The sequence below is a fragment of the Dama dama genome, chromosome 30 (genome assembly GCF_033118175.1).
Source record: "Dama dama isolate Ldn47 chromosome 30, ASM3311817v1, whole genome shotgun sequence".
In the NCBI taxonomy this organism is placed as follows: Eukaryota; Metazoa; Chordata; class Mammalia; order Artiodactyla; family Cervidae; genus Dama; species Dama dama.
In genome coordinates this window covers 17576510-17601822 of record NC_083710.1, presented here as the reverse complement: position 1 = coordinate 17601822, position 25313 = coordinate 17576510, and the positions used below count along the sequence as shown (strand labels likewise).

Sequence of the window (25313 nt, the reverse complement as noted above, 5' to 3'; positions counted from 1 at the left end):
TCTAGTCCTAGCTCTGTCTCCAGGAAAGAAAGAAAGTGAAGTCACTCAGTCGTGTCCGACTCTGTGTGACCCCATGGACTGTAGCCTACCAGGTTCCTCCGTCCATGGGATTTTCCAGGCAAGAATACTGAAGTGGGTTGCCATTTCCTTCTCCAGGAGATCTTCCTAACCCAGGGATTGAACCCCTGTCTCCCACTATGATGCAGCAGACACTTTACCATCTGAGCCACCAGGAAAATACAGGTGGACTCCTGTCTCCAGGAGTCTCTCTCAAATCTGGTCCCTGTCCATCTCTGCTGCCACCATCCCATCTTGCCTGGTCCGTAGGAACTACTTTGAAATTACTCTCCCCAAGTTTCCCTCCCTGTGAGGAGACCCTTACTTTACTCTGAGAAGGTTTCTAAGCTACAAATGTAATCCTGTCACTCCTGCTGTAGAACACTCTGCTTGGCCCTCATTTTCTGTGGAGATCAAACCCGCCAGCTTGGCCCCCCCTCCTGTATTTTCAGCACCATTCCGCACCATTTCACCATTTGCCCCATAGCTCCAGGCAAACAGAAACACTCATTTCTAAACCATCCCATGCACATTTCCATTCAGTGTCTTTGCTCGTAGTGTGACCAATGCCTGAAACACCTTTTATTCCAGTTTTCACCTTCATTCATCCTTCAAGAAAATCTAAAATCGCGTCCAAAGTTAGTTTGACTGGTTCTTCCTCTCTTATGTTAACCTATGTTTTAATTAATGTATCCATTTATCCATGTGCATACCTATATCCCGGGCTTCCCAGGTGGCGCTAGTGGTAAAGAACCTGCTTCCCAATTCAGGAGGCACAAGAGACTCAGTTTCTATCCCTGTGTCGGGAAGATCCACTAGAGGAGGAAAGAGCAACCCACTCCAGTGTTCTTGCCTGGGAAATCCCATGGAGAGAGAAGCCTGGTAGGCTACAGTCCATGAGGTCGCGGAGTCAGACATGACAGAAGTGACTAAACACTCATATCCATATACCGACATATCTATCTGGGGCAGCCTTCTTTGGAGTGAGGTTTTTTGGGGTTTTTTTTTTTTTTTTTTTTTGCCTCAAACTTGTGCTACACACAGTAGGAGTTAGCTAAATATTCACTGACTGAGGGAAAAAGAATAAATGAACTTGAAGCTGGTTTGCTATATCCTCTCCTACTGGTCTGAATTCCACTTTTTGCTGTATTGCTTAGCTAATCCAGTCCATTTTATATGTCTGCTTTCCTTCTAATATAGGAAGATTACTCTCATCCTTTGTCCTTTTCCCATAGACACAGAGCTAATAAGTTTTCATCTTAAAACTGACGCTAACTCCTTAGAATTCTAGTCGTCACTACGGGCAGTTTCAAAGTTGCACTAAGCTCTCAAAGTCAAATGACCTAATCCTGATAAAGTTGCTGCAAGCTCAGAATTTTTGCAAGAGAGTAAAGTGGGTAGCATTTAACCTTCTATTATACCGCATTCGCCTCAAGATTGCTGCTGATCTCAAGTTCAAATGCATTTTAACCTTCCTGCATTTTTACTCCCCTCCATTATAGGCCATTACAAGATACTGTTATTTGTAAAACTTTTGATCTTCATAAAATCTGAAGGAGAGTCTTGCTAGGTACAGGATTTTGGGTTGTATGTTTTCCCTTTTCATTGCTTTAAATTTAGAGTGCCACTCATTTCTGGTCTGCAGAATTCCTTAGCTGATAGCCTAATGGGTGTTCCCTTGTATTTAACTTGTTGCTTTCCTTTTGATGCTTTTATCTCTTTATTTTTTGCCATTTGAATTACAACATGTCTTGGTGTGGACCTATTTGGGTTTATCCTGTTTGGGACTCTGTGATTTCTGGACCTGGATATCTGTTTTATTTCCTAGGTTAAGCAAGTTTTCAGATACTATGTCTTCAGATAGGTTCTCAGCCCCTTTCTCTCTCTCTTCTCTTTCTGGGACCCTATGATATGAATGTTGGTACACATAAAGTTGGCCCAAAAGCCTCTTACACTGTGCTCATCTTTCTGTTCACAGTTCACTACTGTGATTTCCAGCTTGATGATCCATTCCTTTGCATCTTCTCACTTTCCTTCCAGTGTATTTTTTATTAAAATTAGTGTATTCTTCCTCTCAGTTTAGTGCTTCATATTTTTTACCTTTTTGTTGAAGACTTCTGACTTCTCACTCTATCCATCCAGTCTTCTCCTGAGTTCCTTGAACGTCCTTATGATCATTACCTTGAGCTCTTTATTGGGTAGATGTTTTAGGTCCACTCCCCTTAGTTCTTCTATGGTTTTCTCTTGTTCCAAAATGAAGAACATATTCCTCTGTAACTTCATTTTGCTTGATTTCTGGTTTCATTTCTTTGTGTTTGGTGGTGGTGGTGCTTTAGTCGCTCAGTCATGTCCGACTCTCTGTGACCCCATGGACTGTAGCCTTCCAGGCTCCTCTGTCCGTGGGATTCTCCAGGCAAGAATACTGGAGTGGGCCGCCATTTCCTTCTCCAGGGGTTCTTCCCGACCCAGGAATCAAACCCAGGTCGCCTGAATTACAGGCAGATTCTTTACCGACTGAGTTATGAGGGAAGCCTCTCATAGGTTTGGTAGGTTGGTTATATTTCCCAACCTTGGAGAAGTGGCCTTTTGTAGGAGAGGCCCTAGGTGTCCTGGCAGTCCAATTCCCACTGGTCAGCAGAGCTATCGATGTACTCCAGGAATGCCCCTTTTGTCAGCTGCAGGGTCCTTCACTAGTGACGGGCTGACTCCCGTGGACAGTCTGGCAGGCTGGCTCCTAGTCCTGATTGTTGCCACGCCCGGCCTGTGCGGAGACAGCTAGCCTACTGTGCAGAGGTTGGCAGAGCCAGGTTCTAGAGTGGGTTGTTGTGGGACCAAGGATCCCAGATCTGCCGTTAGCCTGCTGGTGGGTGGAATCAGTTTCTGACACAGCTGGAGTCTGGGATGTCCCACAGTTGGTGTTGATTTGCAGGGGAGTAGGGCTGGATCCCAGGGTGGCTGAATGAGGGTCCTCTAAGATGTTTCAGAACTGGGGTCGGCCTGCTAGTGGACAGAGCTTGGCCCAGGGGTTCCCGGGGCTGATCCCTGGGCTATTGCTGGTCCACTGGTGGGTGGAGCTGGATCTCAGGGTCTTTGGCTCCTGGGCCCTGGTGTTCCTGGGGCTAATACACCAGTGGGTAGGTCCAGGCCCTGAGTGTTCTGGCTGTTGAGGCCAAGTTCTGGGGAGGCGTGGGCTCAGGGGTCTTCAGGCAGCCTGTCTGCTGGTGGGTGGAGCTGTGTCCCTTCCCAGCTGCTGCTTGGCCTGAGGCATCCTAGTACTGGTACCTGCAGACTGTTGGGTGGGGCCAGGGTTGGATTCTGAGGCTAGTAAGCCGGAGGGAGGATGCCAAAATGCTACTTGGTGGCATCAGTGTCCTCGTGAGAATGAGCTCCCAAAATCCCTGCTGCCAGCGTCTGTCTCGCCAGGACGAGTTCCAGTTGCCTTCTGCCTCCCTGGGAGGCTCTCCAGGATCAGCAGGGGGGCCTGACCTAGGCTCCTATCGAATGACCACTACTGCCCTGATCCTGGAGCTCGAGAGGTTTTGTGTGCGCTTCTTTTAGAGTGGTGTCTTAGTTTCCCACAGCCCTCCGGCTCTCCCAGATGTAAGGCCCGCTAGCCTTCAAAGCCAAGCGTCTGGGGGCTTCTCCAGTGCAGGAACCTTGGGCTAGGGAGCCCAGTGTGGGGCTCAGAGCCCTCGCTCCTTGGGGAGAACTTCTGCGGTTGTAATTACCCTCAGGCTTGTGGGTCATCCACTGGGGAGCATGGGTCTTGCCTGCGCTGGGTCTCTGAACTCCCTACTTGTCTTATTGTGGTTCCTTCCTCATATCTTTAGTTGTAGAATGTCTCCTGTGCTGGTCTTCTGGCCTTTCTCTTCAGTAGTTTCTCTGTGAATAGATGTGATTCTGGTGTGTCCATGAGAGGAGGTGAGGTTAGGATCTTCCCAATCTACGATGTGCAATCCAGTCTACCCTCTGCAATCTAATCTACCATCTGCATTCTAATGTGCTATCTTGGCCACTCTCCTCCTGGGATGGAGTTTTACTCTTGCTTCTAATTTTGAGAACATCCTATGCTCACCTAGGAGAAGGCAATGGCACCCCACTCCAGTACTCTTGCCTAGAAAATCCCATGGACGGAGGAGCCTGGTGGGCTGCAGTCCATGGGGTCACGAGAGTCGGACACGACTGAGTGACTTCACTTTCACTTTTCACTTTCCTTCATTGGAGAAGGAAATGACAACCCACTCCAGTGTTCTTGCCTGGAGAATCCCAGGGATATGGGAGCCTGGTGGGCTGCCGTCTGTAGGGTCGCACAGAGTTGGACACGACTGAAGCGACTTAGCAGCAGCAGCAGCATGCTCACCTAATGCTTTTCCTCTCCCCACTCCCACCACCTCCTCAGGCAGACATTCCATGCTGGCATTGTTTATTACACCTTCTCAATTTATGGACTATTTTATTTGCGTGTGTGGATTATTTTGCTTGCAGAGGGAAATTTACCAAAAAAATTACAAAAATTTACAAAGTTTACGTTGTTGTTTATTGTTAATGACCTTCCTCCAAAAGATTTTAATTTTTCCTTGCTCCTTCTTTTCAGATATTTTAAAGCATGCTCTGTGTACTGCCTCTGGTAGTTTTTCAAAGTGTTCAATCCCAGTCCTTCTGGATTTCGGCCTCTGCAATGTTCTCCTAAGGATGCTTCCAACCCCTTTATGATGATCTCTACTTTGTGTCTCTGCTTCCATTTATTTCACCCTTGTAGATTTAGAAATCATCAGAGTTCTTGTAAAGACATGGTCAATTCTATAGTAGCATCCCCTTTTCTTTTACTAGGATTATGACCATGTAGTTATATGATCAAAATTTTCTTTTCCAGAGTCTCTTTTAAATTAGAGCTAGTATCTCTGTGTTCATTTTATATGTATCTTTTTTGCTGGTGTTTTAAAATGTTTTCCCTAGGTCAGTGGTGTGAATCTGATTAGAATTAACGTTCTCTCTCCTCACTGTTACAGAATCCAGACTGGTACAGTAACTTCTGTCTAAGAGTCCAATCATCTTCATGTTGTTATTGACTTTTTTTTTTTTGCAGCTAGTCAATATAATAACTAGGCTGTTATTTAGTTCTTCCCTGTCCTCAAAGCTTGGAAACAGACTCCTGCCATTCCTAACCTAGTTTAGTCAAACCATTGTAAATCTGCCCTCTGTGACTTTACTTAAAACTCTCTTAAAATTGTAATATTTAGTGTATTTTTTCACTCTCTTGGTTAAATGAATTCTGAGATTACTTTCTATGCTGTTAAAAAATGGACATTATTTTCTCTCTACTAAAAGGATCTCACTTATGCTTTTGAGCAGTAAAACCCTAGTTTTCATATTGCATGAGTTGGTGAGTAAATGCTTATTTACGTTGTCAAGACTTTCCTAATCTCTTCAGTCTATTTCTTATGGGAAAAAAAAAGGTGAGTTTTATTTTCTGTTTGATTAACTAGCATCTTTAGGTAGGAAAGTGTTTTACTTAGGAAGCATGCCTTTATATCCCTTGACATTTTCCTCAAAGCAACGTTTTAGAGAATAAAAGCCATCGCTGTCTTTATATGGATCTGCAGACCGCTGTAATCTGAGTGACTTCACTTCAGGGTACAGTGGGGGGTGGGGAGAGAGAGCGGTGTCCTTTCAGGGGCTGCCTCCACTCTGAATTTCAAGCATCAGGCTTTACCATTCCCTTCCTGAGCCGCAGGCCCGCTTTCTCTCTCTCTTTTCCTACTGAGGTATTTTTTATTCTTCAAGACTCAGCCCCTATTTTCCTTCTCTGTGGTGCTTCCCTGACACCCCAGAAGAAAATAGCATCTTTTCTGTCTCCTCACCACCCATTTCTACAATAAAAATTTTTTTTTCCCTCTAATATTATTGATTGCAGCATCTAGTGACTGACCTCCTAGGTGCTATGGAGACATGTTGTTCTCTGCATTGCTGTGAAGACTGGTTAGTAGGAAGAATTTTTGTGTTTTTTTTTAAACACTGGATTTAATATAAAAGCTGAGTTACAGGAGCTTTCAAAATACCAACTGCACATAATATTTTGTACGTTTAAAAAAGAAATGACATATAGAAGCTATCCAAGTGACATTAATGATGTAAAGCATATGAGTCATAATTAGCCCCACACATTTTGAAAGAATCAGATATCATTTTAAAAAAATGTATTGGAGTGTAATTAATTTATAATGCGTTTCCAGTGTACAGCAAAGTGAATCAGTTATACACGTAGCCAGTCTTTTTTAAAATTCTTTGCCATATAGGCCGCTACAGAGTATTGAGTAGTGTTCCTACTGTATACAGTAGGCCCTTGCTAGTTGCCTATTTTATGTATAGTAGCGTGTACCTACCCGTCCCTGTTTTCCAATTTATTCCTTCGCCCCCTTTCCTCCCAAGTAACCGTACGTGTGTTTTCTGCATCTGTGACTCTCTGTTTTGTAAATAAGTTAATTTGCACCATTTTTTTATATTCTTCATATAAAAGATATCATATGATGTTTGCCTTTCTCTATCTGACTTACTTCACTCACTGTGACAATTTCTGGGTCCATCCACGTTGCTGCAATTACAGGCATCATTTTATGTGAGACAGCAGGAGAGACACAGATGTATAGAACAGTCTTTTGGACTCTGAGAGAGAAGGTGAGGGTAGGATGATTTGAGAGAATAGCACTGAAACATGTACATTACCATATGTGAAATAGATCGCCAGCCCAGGTTGGATGCATGAGACAGGGTGCTCGGGGCTGGTGCACCGGGATGACCCTGAGGGGTGGGATGGGAAGGGAGGTGGGAGGGGGGCTCAGGATGGGGAACACTTGTACACCCAAGGCTGATTCATGTCAATGTGTGGCAGAAACCACCACAATATTGTAAAGTAATCAGCCTCCAGTTAAAATAAATAACTTTAAAAAAATAAAAGAATAAAACTCTTCAGAGAATTTTGAAACTGCAAATAAATAAATAAAGGACAGTGTTTAACCAAGCCTGGGCTTCCCTGGTGGCGCAGATGGTAAAAAAAAATATCCACCTGCAATGCAGGAGACCTAGGTTCAATCCCTGGGTTGGGAAGATCCCCTTGCAGGGGGCATGGCAACCCACTCCAGTATTCTTGCCTGGAGATTTCCGTGGACAGGGGAGCCTGCTGGGGTTGCAAAGAGTCGGACACGACTGAGCAACTTTCGCTCTGTTTTACACTTTGATGCTGGCTGCAGTGCTCCGTAGCTGGATGGGGGGCAGGGGTCAGGTGCCAGGAGGCTATCACAGCAGGAGCCAGCTTCTCGCAGCCTCTCCTCTCCCACCTGCCCGTGGCCCTGTCCCTGCGACTGAGGAGCAGAGAGAACTGTGCGTAGTGTGCCACTGAATAGAGCGAGTCCAGATGGTCAACCCATGTCCTGTCCAGCGGACCACACTGCCTCCTGACTCTTCTTGGCAGTTTCTAAGACGCAATGCTACCAAGAGCCCTGAGTGGCAAATTGCTCCAGGTCTCAGGCCTCCTGGCCAGAATAGCGTGGCCCATCAGTTTCTAGCTTTGGAATAAGAAGAAGGAAAACAAACGATGCTTCCTGGTGAGAGAGCATCATCGTAGCGACCAGATCCCCCTCCTAGGTTTGTCTGCTAGGCACAAGGTTCTGTGCTAAGACATTGACCATTCACCTTGCTCTCCACCTTTGCCTGCCTGGGAAACTAGATGGAGAGAAAACCTAAGCACAGATGAGCAAAGAAAATAGCCATGCACGCAAAACCCACAGGCAGATTAAATGGCCAGAGGGGCTTGTGGAACACTGGCTGTCAAAATGCATTTGTTCTGCCGTTTGACGGTGGATACCAGCTTAACAACTTTTGTTCTTTCTGTGTCATCAGAACCTTTATTTACTTATTTACTTCTTTATACATGGTTCAAAAAAATACCTATGTAAACCTCTCCCTGAGCGATAATACCTGCAAAATTGCATGGTTTCCTTTTTTTTTTTTTTTTTTTGCGTGGTTTCCTTTTAATACATTTTTTTTTTTATTGCTGACACATATTAGGTTGAACTGTATGAAATTGCCAATATTTGACCTTTTTTTTTTTTAGTCCTCTAAGACATCTGTTTCACGTGGCTTAAAGTAAACATAACTATTAAAAATCAGAATGAGGGTTTTGTGGCTCACATTGAATCCCTGGATATAATAACAGAGGAACATGTCACCCCGGAGGAAGTCCGGAGTTGGAGGGAGCAAGCCGTAAACAGTGGGTCTTGCGAGATTTCTCAGAGGAGGGGGCCAGGCTGCGAGCCTGGAAGGAAGGATGCACAGAGAAAAGAGAGAGGAGCATGGCTCTCCGGGGAGCAGCCATCTGTGAGGACGGCTAGGGGGCCAAGCGGAAGAGGCGAGCCAGTGGACTGGAGGGAGTGCTCCGGACTCCTCTGCTGTAAATGATTAATCCCCGCTGTTTGTTTGTACCTGATGCAGTTGTGTGTATCTTTTAATTGGAGGATGATTGGTTTGCACGTTGTGTTAGTGTCTGAGGTACAGCATCCTGAATCAGCTGCATGTGTGTACATATCCCCTCCCTGGTGAACCCTCCCGCCCTCCCTTCCGGGTCATCGCAGAGTGCTGAGCTGAGTTCCCTGTGCTACACAGCGGCCCCCCACTAGCTGGCTGTTTCGCCCACGGCAGTGTATGTGTATGTCAATCCTCCTTTCCCGCTTTCCCCGTCCACCTCACTCTCCCTTCCCCTCCTGCTGCACATGTCCGCTCTCTGCCTGTGTTCTCTATTCCTGCCCTGCAAACAGGCTCATCTGCACCATCTTTCTAGATTCCAAACATATGTGTTAATACATGATACCTAAGCCACAAAAAGGTGTGAGGTTGGGTCATTGGTCATGATGTGGTTGCACCTACAGTCTGTCTTGCAGGGTAAAGTAACTCACATATATTTGGAAAGCATGTTTTCAAAGCACATGAGCACAGTTTTCTGACCTTTCTGGAGTTTTGTGAAGGTTCCTCTGTTTCGATGACCAATACCTCACGCAGGTCAAGTAGCATTGCTGACAGGGAGTGTGCGGTTGTCTGCAGGGTGACCACGCTTAGGAATGGCTGTGTGACGTGAATACAGGAGGCATTAACTTGCGAGCAGACAGCTTCAGAGAGTGGGAGGCCCCGCTGGCTACTCCCCCTGAGAGAGTCAGGCTTCCCAGACTGTCCAACCCCAGCGGGATCTCTCCTGCCAAAGACAGCCACTGGCAGAGTTAAAGCTCCCTCCAGTTCATTCCAGAAACTCCCCTGGCCGTTCCTGTGGATGTCTCTCTCTCTTTCTGGCCCATCCCTACTATGCTGACGATGCCAGCCCCGGGCTCTCGTCCTTAGCAGCTGCAGGTAACGGGTAACACCCCCGACATTCCCCGGCACTTACTGTGAGGGTGACTCCAAGGTCAGCTTCCCAGGAGCCTTTTCCACAGCTGCCAAGCCTGCGGGCCCAGTCTGGCCCCGCCCGAGGTGTGTGTTCCGGCAGAGAACATCCAGGCATCTGAGCAGCGGGCCCTGGAAAGGCATGAGCTGCATTTTCTTGGAATAAAAAGAGAACACCTGTGTTCTCATGTGCTGGAAAAGCTCACCAAGTGCTTCTGTTGAAGAAATGTGTTCCCATTGGTTTGAGAGCTTGCTGTATTTAGAAAAGTTTGGGTAGCACTTCTTATTTTATTACATGTATAGAGAATAAGCTTGGATGTGTTTTACCAACAATTTACTGGTGTTTGATGTCCAGGGTTTATTATTTGTGTCTGAGGCAGAAAGAACAAGGAAAAGCTGCTCCTATTCACTGATGGGCTCTAGACTGCCTCCTACCCCAAAAAAGCTGGAAGGTCAAATAGAAAATCAGCAATAATAACCTTAGAAAACAATCCATTTGTAAATTATTCTCAGAACCAAGATGAAGGCCAGATTGCCTATACATCTTTAAAATAGCTTCTCTGGTGGCTCAGACAGTAAAGAATCTGCCTGCAATGCAGGAGACCTGGGTTCGATCCCTGAGTCAGGAAGATCCCCTGGAGGAGGAAATGGCAGGCAACCCACTCCAGTATTCTTGCCTGGAGAAGCCCATGGACAGAAGAGCCTGGGCTACAGTCCAAAGGGTTGCATCACAAGGAGTCGGGCATGACTGAGCGACTTTCTCTTCACTTCGCTTTAAAATGGTACAGTTATTTTATTGGGAGTCCAAGGACACCATAACTCCTGGTGGTGATTATCTATCATATTTCTTGAAGATACAGAAGCCTCTGGCATTCCTTGAGTCATTCAGCAAATTTGTAAGTGTGCATTGTGAAACGTAGATTTTATTTTATTTATTTATATTTTGAATTCTTCCTTTTCTTTTTTATTTATTTATTTATTTTTTTAATTAGTTGGAGGCTAATTATTTCACAACATTTCAGTGGGTTTTGTCATACATTGACTTGAATCAGCCATGGAGTTACATGTATTCCCCATCCCGATCCCCCCTCCCACCTCCCTCTCCACCCGATTCCTCTGGGTCTTCCCAGTGCACCAGGCCCTAAAACGTAGATTTTAGTATTACCCAGCTTTGGTGAAGCCAAAGGTCAGAAGCAGACTGCGGTTGATAAGGTCGTGTGTGACTCACAGATCCTAAGAGGATAAAGCATGCCACCCCAGGTCAGGGTCAGGATGCAGACTGAGCAAGGGAAGAAAGTGAGCCACCGGCTTTGTGGTAGTTTGTGAAAGAAAGGACAGGTAAAGCAGGGCAGGTTGGTTTAGGACTGGCTAGTTTGAATCACTTCAGCAGGTTATGAGGTTCAGGGCTGTTTCTAGTTGTCTGGTGCCTGGTCCTGGGGCAGCTAGGCCAGGGGCTTGGTGGAGTGGACTGAAGAGACGAGCTCTCAGTTGGTTGGCTTGCATTTGAAGACTATGCTCCCATGGTTGGCTGTCTTTAGCCAACAATCCCTGGCAATCCCTCCAGGGCCAGGGAGGGCCCAGATGTTAAAGCATCAGAAAAATAGAAAAAAATGGAAAAAACACAATGTGGTATGTATGTATATGAATGTATATGTACACACACACATGCACATACACAGACATACTCACTCTTTCCATGCATTTATGTGGGGGGAGGGGAGAGTGCATGTTCTGCTGCATTCCAGACCCTGTTTTGGTTGATGATGATTCAGCGGGAACAACGTAAGCAGTTTTTAAAAGGCAGCCTGCCCTTAGGCAAGACCCAACTTATCAAAGAAATAGTTGTAATATAACCTCAAATACTGAGACATCCTATGGGGAAAAATACAACTGGTGGAAGGATGGAAGGGAACTGAAGTTGCTCTTTTTGGTAGGTCAGGGATGGCCTCTCTGCAGAGGGTGATGGTTCAGCAGAGGAGAGGCTGAGGGGAGAGGAAAGGGCAGGTGTCCAGGTGTCTGGAGGAACCACAGGTGCCGAGTCACTGAGAGGATTCTGCTTGGCAGGCTCAGGGAACAGTAGTAAAGCTTGCGGCCTGGGAGCCCTGGGAGAAAAGAGGGCTATAGGAAATGAGACCGCAGGGGTGATGAGAAGGCAGAATCTCAGACCTCAGCAGGCAACAGGAAGCTCTGTATGTTTCTGTGATGCTCGAAACCCAAGCCATATGAAGACGAGAGGTAAGCTTTAGCCTCAAAATGCAAATTAAGTAGTGAGCGCCTCATTCTCTTTTCTTATCTTCTGTCCATGAAATTCTCTAGGCAGTAGGTTGCCATGCCCTTCTCCAGGGGATCTTCCCAACCCAGGGATCGAATCTGGGTCTCCTGCATTGCAGGCAGATTCTTTACTATCTGAGCCACCAGGGAATCCAGGTTGAAGATTTCTGGTAAATCACTCTTATCGTCTACACTATTAAATTTTTTCAGTATTTATTTGAGACGGCTTCTTTTTTAATGTCTTTCTCACCCAACGTTGTACATTTGGACTTCTTTTCTTTCTTTCTTTCTTTTTTTTTTTTTTTACAGTTGAAAACAAACAGAACTTCTCTATAAAATGCAAAAGCATAGCTTTGGGTTAGGAATGTTGGAAAACGACTTTCTGTACCATTGAGTTCCTTGGCATATATGTGGCATTTAAATAAAATGAAATACAATTGGAAAACTGCCACACTTCTGAAAATCTAGAAGAAAAAAGATCTGAGAACAATCAACAATTTGCTTTTATTTTCTGTTACATTGTGATTTTTTTTTTTTTTTTTTTGCACTTGGTATCGTTTACTGAATATAAAGTAAAATCCACTCACACTCCACTTACCATAAGCGCGCCCACAAAGAAAACCTCATTTCAAATATAATTGTGAATATTGTTCCTTTGTTAAAAATTCATGGGGTTTATAAACGTCTCACATAAGTACTGGAGTCTCCGTTATTTCCCCAGCTCTTTTTCCTACTGCCAGTTCTGATCAGAATTTTAAAACACCCCTGTCTATGAAGGCGTTCTCCAGAGAACAAAAAGGAGGGGAGGGAAAAATTATGAATATAACTAGGAAGACCTTCTGACCGCATAGCCTGCAGTTTCCTGATTTAGTTTCGGTAGAAAGGTAGGTGAATGGACAGGGGGCACACCAGCTTCTGTCAACCTCAACATCTTGTTACTGCTATTTTTTAAATAACTTTATTTATTCATTTGGAGTGTGCTGGGTCTCCATTGCTGTGCCAGCTTTTCTCTAGTTGTGACGAGTAGGGGCTACTCTGCAGTTGCGATTCACCGGCTTCCCGTTGCCCTGGCTCCTCCTGTTGCAGAGCATGGGCTCGGGTGTGCACAGGCTTCAGTACTTGTGGCACATGGGCTCAGTCGCTCCACGGCATGTGGGATCTTCCTGGACCAGGGATCGAACCTTGTCTTCTGCACTGGCAGACAGATGCCCTTGTTACTGCTATTAAGTTCTTCTCTCGGAAAATTTTAAGTGTGGTGCAAACTAAAAGCTGGTTGGGGGCTTGGTTGTTTTATTTTTGGTAAATGGAGGACACTAAAGAGTAGGCTGTTGGCCTAGCTTCTCCTCTGTTCTGGTCCTAACACCCTCCACCACCTCCACTTAGTAAGATTTAACTCATGTTCCACTTCTTAATACCATGCATGATGTTTGCTGCAGTGGCGAGACAAGCAGTGTTGTGCAGTTCAGTGACTTGGTCCATCTCCATGTGGAGGCCCCATTGCTTATATTTCATACGCTTTCATTGATTTGGGTCAAGAATATTCACATACGAGAAAACTAGTGGCTGGGATCCCTGGAGCTCCAGTGGTTAGGCCTCGGTGCTTCCACTGTCATGGGCCTAGGTTCAGTCCTTGATTGGGGAACTAAGATCCCCAAAAACTGTGAGTCATGGCCAAAGAAAGAAAAAAAGAAAATTAGTAGAGTATAAAATAAGACTGTGATCACGTGGCATGGAGGAAAAAATACTTTACTGGATTTCATGTATAAATTTACAACCATCATGTTATACTTTAAAGAAATCACCTTTTCTCCTCATATAAACTTATTTTTGCAGTTTAACTCAGCAAGGAGCTTGCAAATTCAGAAACAATTTGAGCTCAGTACAACTCTCAGAAAGGATCCAATTATAACCTCTCTTTTATTCTGCATCGCATTTCAGGATTAGCTCACATTTCCTTTTTAATTGGCTGCTCTGCCTAAAATGGCCTGCTCATCTCTTTGGTTCCTGAGTGTGTGAGCCAGTGGCAAGCGATGTAGTCAAGAGAGCCATGCTTCTGTTGGCAATTGTTCTGAACTTTGTTTGATGGATTAAGTCATCAAGGCGGGCACTCCAAGCCTTTCCGATGTTTGATCTCCTGGACCACAGGAGTTTACAGACCAAGACTGTGATGCTACTGCCAAACTCTGCCACTCACAGCCGCAAACCACCTAGCTTGTTATTCTGGTGTCATGTGAATCAACAATGAATACAGCCAAAATATTGATTTAAAAAAAAAAACCAGAGAGTCCTGAATATGTACTTTGCAGAGGAGAAAGTTGGTGTAAAGATGCACTCATGAAATTGTCCTTTGTGCAAGTTTTGCTGCTGTTGTATAATCAAAAGAATTCCTCTGTGAGAACCTCTGTAAAGGGATCTAGACTTTAACCATCAAAATGTCTCACGACATTGCCAGCAGTGCTTCATTTCTTTCAGTTCCTCCAAAAGGCGTTAGGCATTAGCCCCTCAAATAACTCATGAGATGAGATCTGGAGGTAGATAAAGTGGAGAAGCTCAGGGAACTGGCCCAGAGGGGACTTGTGATGGGGGCTCTCCTGTGAGATACAAACTGTGCTGCCAAACTGGTGTGCTTGATTTTATAGGAGAGGCAGAACGGGGGTCCCCAGATGAGCCCTCAGGGTGTAAGGTCATCTTCACTGGGAGGGAAAATGTAATTGGCACAGGGTAGCCATCCTGATAAGCACGCAGTGGGACTTGGATTCCCGTGTACATCACACACGAACACAGACCCTGTGCTTGCAGCCCCGCCAGGATGTCAGCAGCCCCTGAGAACAGAGGGTGGGGTTTCTGGTTCACTCACCTCCCAGCTTTCCCCAGCCGCACGATACCTCCACTTCCTGAGCTCTTGTTCATGGTGGAAGGCAGAAAGGAGACTTGAACTGTGGGTCAGCCTTGTAGCCAGCTGCCAGCAGAATGAGATAGCTTGTGGAGGAAGAGAAGTAGGCAGGAAGGAGCACTCGAACAGAAGGGGTGAGGGGAACAGTCACCCAACTTCGCCTCCCAGCCCTCCCACTCAGGGGGCCCCGACCAGCCTTGTATCTTGCCAGCCTTCTCTCTCACCATCCTCTTTGTGTCGGTGATGGTCATACGGTGAGTTGGAGATGACAGTAGAAGCTCTCTACACAGGCATAACAGTTCTTGGCAAACCCTGATGGTAATGATACTTACAACAAGCTCTCAGCTCAAATCACAGATTTACTCCCATTTTATGTACAGTAAGCCCTACATACAACCTCCAAGTTGCAAAATAGTCAAAGATGTGAATGCACCCCTGTTTGCCAGCTGCCGTACTATACTATTGTACTTTTCAAGGTACTGTACTGTCGGATTTTAAATGTGTGTGTGTGTGTCTGTGTGTGTTTGTTTTTTATGTATGTATTATTTATGTGAGAAGTGTTATAAACCTAATAAAGTGCAGTACTGTATAGCCCAATCCCAAAGAAAGGGAATGCCTAAGAATGTTCAAACTACCCCACAATTGCACTCATCTCACATACTAGCAAAGTAATGCTCAAAATTCTCCAAGCCAGGCTTCAACAACATGTGAACCAAGAACTCCCAGATGTTCAAGCCGGATTTAGAAAAGGCAGAGGAACCAGAGATCAATTTGCCAACATCCATTGAATCATTGAAAAAGCAAGAGAGTTCCAGAAAAGCATCTACTTCTGATTTATTGACTATGCCAACAGTCTTTGACTATTGCTGTTCCACAGCAACAAACTGTGGAAAATTCTTCAAGAGATGGGAATACCAGACCACCTGACCTGCATGCTGAGAAACCTGTATGCAGATCAGGAAGCAACAGATAGAACTGGACCTGGAACAATGAACAGGTTCCAAATTAGGAAAGGAGCACATCAAGGCTGTATGTTGTCACCCTGCTTATTTAACTTCTATGCAGAGCAAATCATGAGAAACGCGGGTCTGGAGGAAGTACAGGGTGGAATCAAGATTGCTGGGAGAAATATCAATAACCTCAGAAATGCAGAAGACACCACCCTTATGGCAGAAAGCGAAGAACTACTAAAGAGCCTCTTGATGAAAGTGAAAGAGGAGAGTGAAGAAGCTGGCTTAAAACTCAACATTCAAAAAACTACGATCATGGCATCCGGTCCCATCACTTCATGGCAAATAGATGGGGAAAAAATTGCCAACAGTGACAGACTTTATTTTCTTGGGCTCCAAAACCACTACAGATGGTGACTGCAGCCATGAAATTAAAAGATGCTTGCTCCTTGGAAGAAAAGCTATGACAAACCTAGTTCAGTTCAGTTCAGTTCAGTCGCTCAGTCGTGTCCAACTCTTTGCAACCCCATGAACCACACAGCAGGCCAGGCCTCCCTGTACATCACCAACTCCTGGAGTTTACTCAAACCCATGTCCATTGAGTCGGTGATGCCATCCAACCATCTCATCCTCTGTCGTCCCCTTCTCTTCCTGCGTCAGTCTTTCGCAGCATCGGGGTCTTTTCCAATGAGTCAGTTCTTCACATCAGGTGGCTAAAGTATTGGAGCCTCAGCTTCAATATCAGCCCTTCCAATGAACACCCAGGACTGATCTCCTTTAGGATGGACTGGTTGGATCTCCTTGCAGTCCAAGGGACTCTAAAGAGTCTTCTCCAACACCGCAGTTCAAAAGCATCAATTCTTTGGCACTCAGCTTTTCTTAATAGTCCAACTTTCCCATCCATACATGACTGCTGGAAAAACCATAGCCTTGACTAGATGGACCTTTGTTGATAAAGTAATGCTTTGTCATATGCTTTTTAATATGCTGTCTAGGTTGGTCATAACTTTCCTTCCAAGGAGTAAGCGTCTTTTAATTTCATGGCTGCAATCACCATCTGCAGTGATTTTGGAGCCCAAAAAAATAAAGTCAGCCACTGTTTCCACTGTTTCCCCATCTATTTGCCATGAAATGATAGGACCAGATGCCATGATCTTAGTTTTCTGAACGTTGAGCTTTAAGCCAGGTTTTTCACTCCCCTCTTTCACTTTCATCAAAGGCTCATTAGTTCTTCACTTTCTGCCATAAGGGTGGTGTCATCTGCATATCTGAGGTTATTGATATTTCTCCCGGCAATCTTGATTCCAGCTTGCACTTCTTCCAGCCCAGCGTCTTGTATGATGTACTCTGCATATAAGTTAAATAAGCAGGGTGACAATATACAGCCTTGATATATTCCTTTTCCTATGACAAACCTAGACAACGTACTAAAAAGCAGAGGGATGGGATGGAGAGGGAGGCGGGAGGAGGGATCGGGATGGGGAACACATGTAAATCCATGGCTGATTCATGTCAGTGTATGGCAAAAACCACTACAACATTGTAAAGTAATTAGCCTCCAACTAATAAAAATGAATGGGAAAAAAAAAAAAAAAAGCAGACATTACTTCCCAACAAAGGTCTGTCTAGTCAAAGCTATTTTCCAATAGTCATGTATGGTTGTGAGAGTTGGACCATAAAGAAAGCTGGGCACTGAAGAAGTGATGCTTTTGAACTGTTGTGTTGGAGAAGACTCAAGAGTCCCTTGGACTGCAAGGAGATCAAGCCAGTCAACCCTAAGTGAAATCAGTCCTGAATATTCATTAGAAGGACTGAAGCTGAAGCTCCAGTACTTTGGCCACCTGATGTGAAGAACAGACTCACAGGAAAAGATCCTGATGCTGGGAAAGATTGAAGGCAGGAGAAGGGGATGACAGAGGATGAGATGGTTGGATGGCATCTCCGACTTGATGGACATGAGTTTGAGCAAGCTTTGGGAGCAGTTGCTAGACAGGGAAGCCTGGCGTGCTGCAGTCCACGGGGTCTTAAAGAGTCAGACGTGACTGAGTGATTGAACTGAACTGACTATATAGCCAGTGGTGATAGTTGGGTACCTAGGCTAACTTTGTTGGGCTTCATGAACAAGTTGGACTTAAGAACACACTGTCAGTATGGAACTTGTTCGTATGTCAGGGACTTAATGCATGAGAACAGAGCTCAGCCCAGTGTGGGCAAAGGCATCTGTGAGGCTTTCTGATAAAACCCAGCCCATTAAAACCTTCAGCGTGCAGATCAACCCTAGATAGATGTCTTACACATTTCTTCTCCACCTCTTTTTCTCTAGATGCACAATCAATATTCTAAGAAAAATGTACTTCTTCCTAAAGGATGGGTCTTGAAATGTTCTCCAGCAGTGATTTCTGCTGATTTGCTCATGTTTTATCCCCCTGTCTACTTTTATACCTGAAGTAGAGGGGTCAAGGTGGATGATTGGGGCTGGAGGGAGAACCATGCAAAGATGCAAGAAGGTTTCCAAGTCAAAAAGTGATGACTGTGGGATCCTCAGACTCTGGCTCCACATCACCAGGACAGGCTGTCACCTGACACAAAGCCAATTTTCCCTCCGAAAAACCTAGCTTCATGTTTGTTTACTGTTCTAGCAGCTTCTGGTTTCAGCTCACTTGTCTTTCTCATTTTGGGGGGAGAGGGTAGGAGGCAGATGTGGGGGTGGAAGGGAAGAATCTTAGTGACTTCCCTTCCTTTCTTTAAGATTAACAATATGTTAAAATGTGGTTACATTCAGAATCCAGCTGTGTTGCTGTTTTGTTATAATCAGATCAGTTGCTCAGTCGTGTCCGACTTTGAGACCCCATGGACTGCAGCATGCCAGGCCTCCCTATCCATCACCGACTCCTGGAGCTTGCTCAAATTCATGTCCATCGAGTCAGTGTTGGCCAAGCAACCATCTCATCTTCTGTCTTCCCCTTCTCCTCCTGCCCTCAGTCTTTCCCAGCATGAGAGTCTTTTCCAAGGAGTTGGCTCTTCACATCAGGTGGCCAAAGAATTGGAGCTTCAGCATCAGTCCTTCCCATGACTATTCAGGGTTGATTTCCTTTAGGATTGACTGGTTTGATCTCCTTGCTTTTCATGGGACTCTTGTGAATCTTCTGAACCACAGTTCAAAAGCATTAGTTCTTCAGCACTCAGCCTTCTTTATGGTCCAATTCTCACATCTGCTCATAACTCCTGGAAAAACCATTGCTTTGACTAGACAGACCTTTGTTGGCAAAGTAATGTCTCTGCTTTTTACTATGCTGTTTAGGGTTGTCATCTGCTTTTCTTCCAGTGGGCAAGGCTCTTTTTATTTCATGGCTGCAGTCACAGTCCACAGTGATTTGGGAGCCCAAGAAGATAAAGTCTATCACTGTTGGCATTTTTATCCCTATCTATTTGCCATGAAGTGATGGGACTGGATTATAATTTCAGGTATATAACATATATATACCTGAATTGATTAAATATTTTTATACATTATACTCCATTTAAAGTTATTATAAACTATTGGCTCTATTTTCTGTGCTATACATCACATCCTGGTCTATTACTTATTTTATATTTAGTAGTTTGTACCTCTTGGGCTTCCTTGGTCTCTCAGACAGTAAAGAATCTGCCTGCAACATGGGAAACCTGGGTTCAATCCCTGGGTTGGGAAGATTCCCCTGGGGAAGAGAATGGCTACCCACTCACATATTCTTGCCTGGAGAATTCCATGGAAAGAGTAGCCTGACGGGCTTCAGTCCCTGGGGTTGCAAAGAGTCAGATACGACTGAGAGACTAACACTTGTACCTCTTCGTCCCCTTCGCTCTTCCCGTTGGTAACCACTAGTTTATTCTCTGCATCTGTGAGTCTCTATTTTGTTGTATTCATTCATCTACTGGTGCCTCTTAATTTGCAGACTCCTTGAAGACGGGGTCTATTTTGTTCACCTTATTCCTGCTTTCAAGCACAAGGATCTGCATATAGTAAGCATTTAATAAAGATCTATTGAGTGACTGCATCCCTAGGTAATGTAACCAACCCTTTTCCCCCAGATTCCTCTGTCTTCAGAATCAGTCAAAACCGAAAGGGACCTCCTACTCTGGCTCTTTCCTAGAGAAAAGTTCCTCAAGTCTGTAACAACAGTGGTCCAGGCTAAAACAGATTGGACCCTGGGCTCTGCCAGTCATTAGCCTTGTGACCCAAGCTAAGTGGGCCAGTCTTAATTTTCTGAAACTTAAGTTTTCTTCTATTGCAAAAAAAAAAAAAATAAGTGCTAATAACAACTGTCTCACGGGTTGTTGGGAGTTTTCATGAAATGAAGGATGTAGACGTTACATAGTAAGCTAATTTCCTGCTGTGTACCTCATGGAGAGTGCTTAGGAAATGACATTTTCCTTTCATTTTATGGACTTCAGCTTTAAAAAAAAATTCAGCACAAGTATTAGTGTTAGTAAAAATGCCTTTAAAAGAAAAGTGTTCTCATAAGAACATTAGTTTCCAACTACCTGACATACAGTGATGTTATTGGGAGAAATTATGTCACTGCTTTTTCATGAAAATTTCACTACTCAAAGAAAGGGCAGTTGAATCAGCTGGTGACTAGGAATGGTAGCAAGAGTTTGGGGAGCCAGTTTGCATGACGATGGTATCCTCTATTAAAGAAAGAGACTAGTGTTAAGAGATTTTTCTGTGGGAAGTCTGGAAATAATGCTACCATTAGTTTTCATGTTGATTGTGTGTCTCACAGTTATATCCACCTTACTTTTAGCTAATGAATTATGAATAAAGCTCTTTGTGTTGTAGAGATTGTGTCAGGTTGATACGCTGGATAAGTGGGTGAGCACATGTCTGCTTCATCGTGCGAGTAATAAAATCATTATCCTGATTGCGCTAATGGGCCTGGGCCTGGAGTATGTTTGGAGTTGACAGCTACGAGGTTCTTAAGTGCCGTCAACTCATTCCCTGCGTGGCTCAACCACCACTCGTTGCTGCTTATTTTCTTAATAGTCATTTTACAATAAGCGCTGTCTCATATACTAAATCATAAAATTTAGAAATGCACAAGGGTAAGACCATCCGAGTCCTTTCGCAGTGAAACTAAAAAGGGGGAACATGACAATGCTAGTGGGAATTCTTTTAAAATATTTGTTTAGGTTGGGCTTAAGCCATCTAGCTGTGAAAATAATAAACCGTGGCAGCAATAGCAATACACTGTAATTCGCGCAAAGCACATTCAGCATAATTTCTTTTTTTATAAATAATAAAACCATAAATAAATATGATTACTCTCAGCTAACATGAAATTACATTCAGCACGAGGAGCCAGATGTTTTCCTCTCAGATCTGTGTTCTTTAGGGTCAGTTTTCGCTTACTCCCCTGCCAGTAACGTGCAAGTAATCTGTGAATAAATAACGGGGGATGGCATTTGATCTTGACCTGAGTTTGGTGAATTTGAGGGGAGACGGAGCTTTGTTTGTCTCACATGCAGGAGGAAAGAAGGGGCCGGATGGTGCCTCAAAACAGCCGCTTAAAACTTCACAGGCTCCAGGCACCCACAGCCTTCTTCTGGAGGCCTCATCCCACGTTGTATCAAACATACGAAATGCACTCACGTGTGACATTCAATATGACCTTGTCTACACAACTTCTGAGCAGGACTTGTTTTTTTTTTTCCCCCCTTGGCCACACTGTACATCATGTGGGACCTTTTTTTTTTTTTTAATATAAATTATTTATTTTTTAATTGAAGGATAATTGCTTTACAGAATTGTGTTGGTTTCTGCCAAACATCAATAGCATGTGGGATCTTAGTTCCTTGGTCAGGGATCTGACCTGCACCCCCTGCAGTTGAAGCATGGAGTCCTAACCAATGGATCACCAGGAAGTGATCACCAGGCAGGGTCTTTGTAATTCTGCTTTTGAAATTACTTGCCTTCACGTTACTCATTTCATTCACAACCAACTCTGATTTTTCTATAACTGCAAACTCAGGGGTTTTTTTTGCAGTGTGAGCAAGCTCTGCTTACAGATGACTTTTAACTCTAATGAAGTCTAAATTTGCTAATTAGAGACGTTGTCATAATACAGAATCCACCGGTATTTCATTAAACAGCTGTTTGCTGTTGATCGTGCATGTTTCATTGCAGGTTGACACAAGCCATTTTCAGCTCTCCCACATTATCATGGACATGGGTGTCTTTAGTGCCTCACTGGTAACAGTCATATTTAGAGAAATAGACTACTTTGCCCGGGCCAATGGCTTCTTAATCTTAATCAATGGCTTCTTAATAGGAGTAGAGAAAGAGATTCCATTTGAGGAGCTTAGTCCTCCAAATGCCATCCCCTTGTATGGAAGGAAGGATTTCTTTAAGCCATGCTGAAGAGGCGAATTGCATCTCCTGCTGACACTGACAGGGAGAATGAGTGTTCATGGAAGAAGGTGGGGTGGAGGGCAGCATATTTACACCTTTGGATTCTGTTACTGAGAGGGAGATAAGGGTGAGGTAGGGAGGGAAAGGATGGAATTAGGTTCAGATAGCAGCAGCATTTTACACTGACCTTTAACATTGTCTTCAATGCTGGAACCTTCTCATCATCGTTTATCCCACCCCCTGTTTTTGAGAGGCTTCGCAAGTGACTCAGTGGTAAAGAATCCACCTGCCCATTCAAGAGATGTGGGTTGGATCCCTGGAGAAGGAAATGGCAACCCACTCCAGTATTCTTGCCTGGAAAATCCCAGAGACAGAGGCGCCTGTCGGGCTATAGTCCATGGGGTCGCAAAAGAGTCAGACACAACTTAGCTACTCAACAACGGCAACAACTCTTTTTGAATGTTGCCAAGCACGGCCAGTAGCAACTAAGGTTTGGCCCATTTCCTCGGGATGCTCCCTGACAGCCTTGAACTTTCCGATTGGAAATCTCACTGCACAGGCATTTGCACTGTGCCTTGGTGGCCTTTCCCAACCAGCCCAACTCCTTGTCCCCATCTGTGACTCCCCGAAGAGTAAGAAGGATCATCCCAGGGAACCCAGGGCTGCCAGACTCCTGCCTTCTGGTTATAGAGCATCAGCAGAGGCTGTGGGTGCTCCTTTAGGGAAGTGAGAACAAGGTCTTCAGCCCCGGTAGCACGCTGGAGGTGAAGTGTCCTGCTCCCGGGGCGACCAGTGCTGTGGGGCTAATGCTTTATTCATCGTGTTGCAATGGCATCATTAAGAGCACATTAGTTTAAAGAGTAACTAACATGTTCTTGTTGACCCTCCAAGGAGAGAGATTAAACAGGATGAGCAACCAGCTCATACCAGTCACGGCCCTATCCAGGTTTTATTGCAGGTAGATTTCCATAGATTAAAGAGCTCTGCTCAAGGCTTTTTGGAAAACAGATAACTCATTTACCAGAGTTTGCAGCCATTTAAGGGTCACTTTTTTCACCCTCTACCATTAAAGTGTTCCACTCTGTAGCTTATTAAATATTTTCCATGGTTGGGTCAAGGTGTGATATGAGACTGTAATAAAAAAAAAAAAATAGCTGAGTACCAGACAGCACAAATTGTAGGGTTACATGTCCTCTACTTTCCCTTACATAAGATGATGTTTCCAGAAATCACTTTCAGTGCATAAGTATGGTTCAAAATGATCAGTTTATGACCAATATGCCTTTCTACAACTGCATTCCATTAAAAAAAAAATGTTCTTTGATTTATGGGACTGCCTATGGTTTATAGAGATTACCTCTCTCTTTAAAAAAAAAAAAAGCAGAACAACTTTTTGTTTTATATTGGGGTAGAGCCAATTAACAAACAGTGTATGAGAGTTTCAGGTGAGCAGTGGGGGGACTCAGCTGTCCATGTACATGCATTCTCCCTCACCCTCGATGATGGCTGTGTCTCTGAAGCCAGAAGCCGACCTGAAGCCTTTTCGGGGGGCATTACGGTCTTTCTCCAAAGGGCTCCTCCTCTGTTCTCTCTGCTGTTCTCCATGCATGTCCCATAGTTTTCAAGAGACGCTTTTAGGGAGCTCCAGCCTTCTGCTTACATTGTCTGTTCTGTAGAACTTTTTCAACGGGAAGAAAAGAGAACAGAGTAGGTGCCCGCAGGAAAAGCTAGTCTGCTGAGGGGAAGCAAGAATTCTCTGATATGCCCTTGTTTACTTTTTCTCTCTTCCTGGCTTTTGGCTGCACCGGGTCTTGGTTGGTGCGTTCTCCAGGCGCACCCTCTCTAGTTGGGCCGCGGGGGCTTCTCTCTTTGTGGAGCACAGGCCCGAAGGCGCGCGGGCTCAGTAGCCGTGGCTCATGGGCTCAGTCGTCCCACGGCATGTGGGACCTCCCCGGGCCACGGGTCAGACCAGCGTCCCCTGCTCTGCAAGGCGGATTCTCAGCCACTGGGCCCCCAGGGGACGCCCGTCCTTAATTTCCTTTTATAGGCTTGTCCGTGACTGACTAATTTGGCAGATACTGATGTTATACCTCAATATCCCCATTGAGGGGCTCGAAGAGTCACTTGCCCAAGGCCAGACGTCACTGTAGAGGCAGGATTGAAAGAGCTCAAATATCTTGTTTTCCAGATAAGGCCTCTGCCGCAGGGAGATTTGAACTTTTAAGGCTGTTATGAAAGGGTTCACTGTCAGCAACATTTTGGGGACTTTTGTATCTGGGTGAAGTTAGAAGTGATGAACTCTCAGGTTAGAATATTGATATTCTATGAACTTTGGTGTGTTTGTCCCCATTGGTAGGCAGCCATTAGTGAGGGGACTTAATTGACCTATTATATGTTTCATAAACAGTTTTCAAGTATAATATTGCCCTGTTCAGAAAATCTGAACTATCCTAAGTACGGAAGGTGCCTCTGCAAAGACTTTGAAATATATATTATCATAGTAGTGTCCAGTCCTATTTTCTTTTCATTTCTGTTTTTAATGGAAAGAGAAATACTTTATTCCTGTGGTCTCAAGCTTTCTCATTTATTACTTTGTTCAGCTTAGAAATCTAAAGTGTAATTTTTTTAAAAGCAAAGAGCTCCTGAAAACAAAATAATTTTCTCTCTGTCATTTCTCTGCACTTATGTAAGTAATGCCGAACAGTGTTTTTCTTTGTGTCAAAAGATAATTGGCTTTATCTGCTGTCCTGCCATGCTGGTTGAGTTATCTCTTTGGCAAAGTTGGTTCTTTTGTTTGATCGCATCGTTTCAGAGGGAGACCTTCTGTTTCTCTCATATTCCGTCCCTACTCCCCTCTCTCAGCATCCAGTTCTTCAGAGATGGATATGTCATGGGCAAAACTTCATCATCCATTCAGTAACCATTTCCTCCCCTCAGCTGGAAGGACGATGATTTGTAGTTTAAAATTGGCTACTCGACAAAGTAGGAAAATGGAGGATATAATCACAGACCCTTAATGGCCTTTTGTGTTTGAGAAATGGCCAGACCTGCTTTTTTATCCTCTATGGTGCCTGCCAAATGGAAACTTTCCCTTTCTTACCCTGATTTCACGTCTTTAGCACTATACCTATATGCCTTTGTTACACTAATGTACTGCTTAATGGACCTGGTGATGCCATTATTTATGGATTTCGGCTCCTCCAGAGAACAGCTGGGAAGAAGTCTCACAAAAGGAGGACATCTCAGTCACGTGCTTATGACCCTGTGTTGGTTACCAGGGAGGTGTGGGGTCTTAGCTCTTGGATAGTGACTTGTTAAGTGCACC

At 44.6% G+C, this 25313-nt stretch overlaps 1 protein-coding gene across 2 annotated transcripts in view; it reads left to right on the top strand.

Annotated features, from left to right (window-relative positions):
• ENOX1 (ecto-NOX disulfide-thiol exchanger 1) overlaps positions 1–25313 on the top strand; it is a 662946-nt gene that overhangs the window by 386143 nt on the left and 251490 nt on the right. The window lies entirely within an intron of this gene.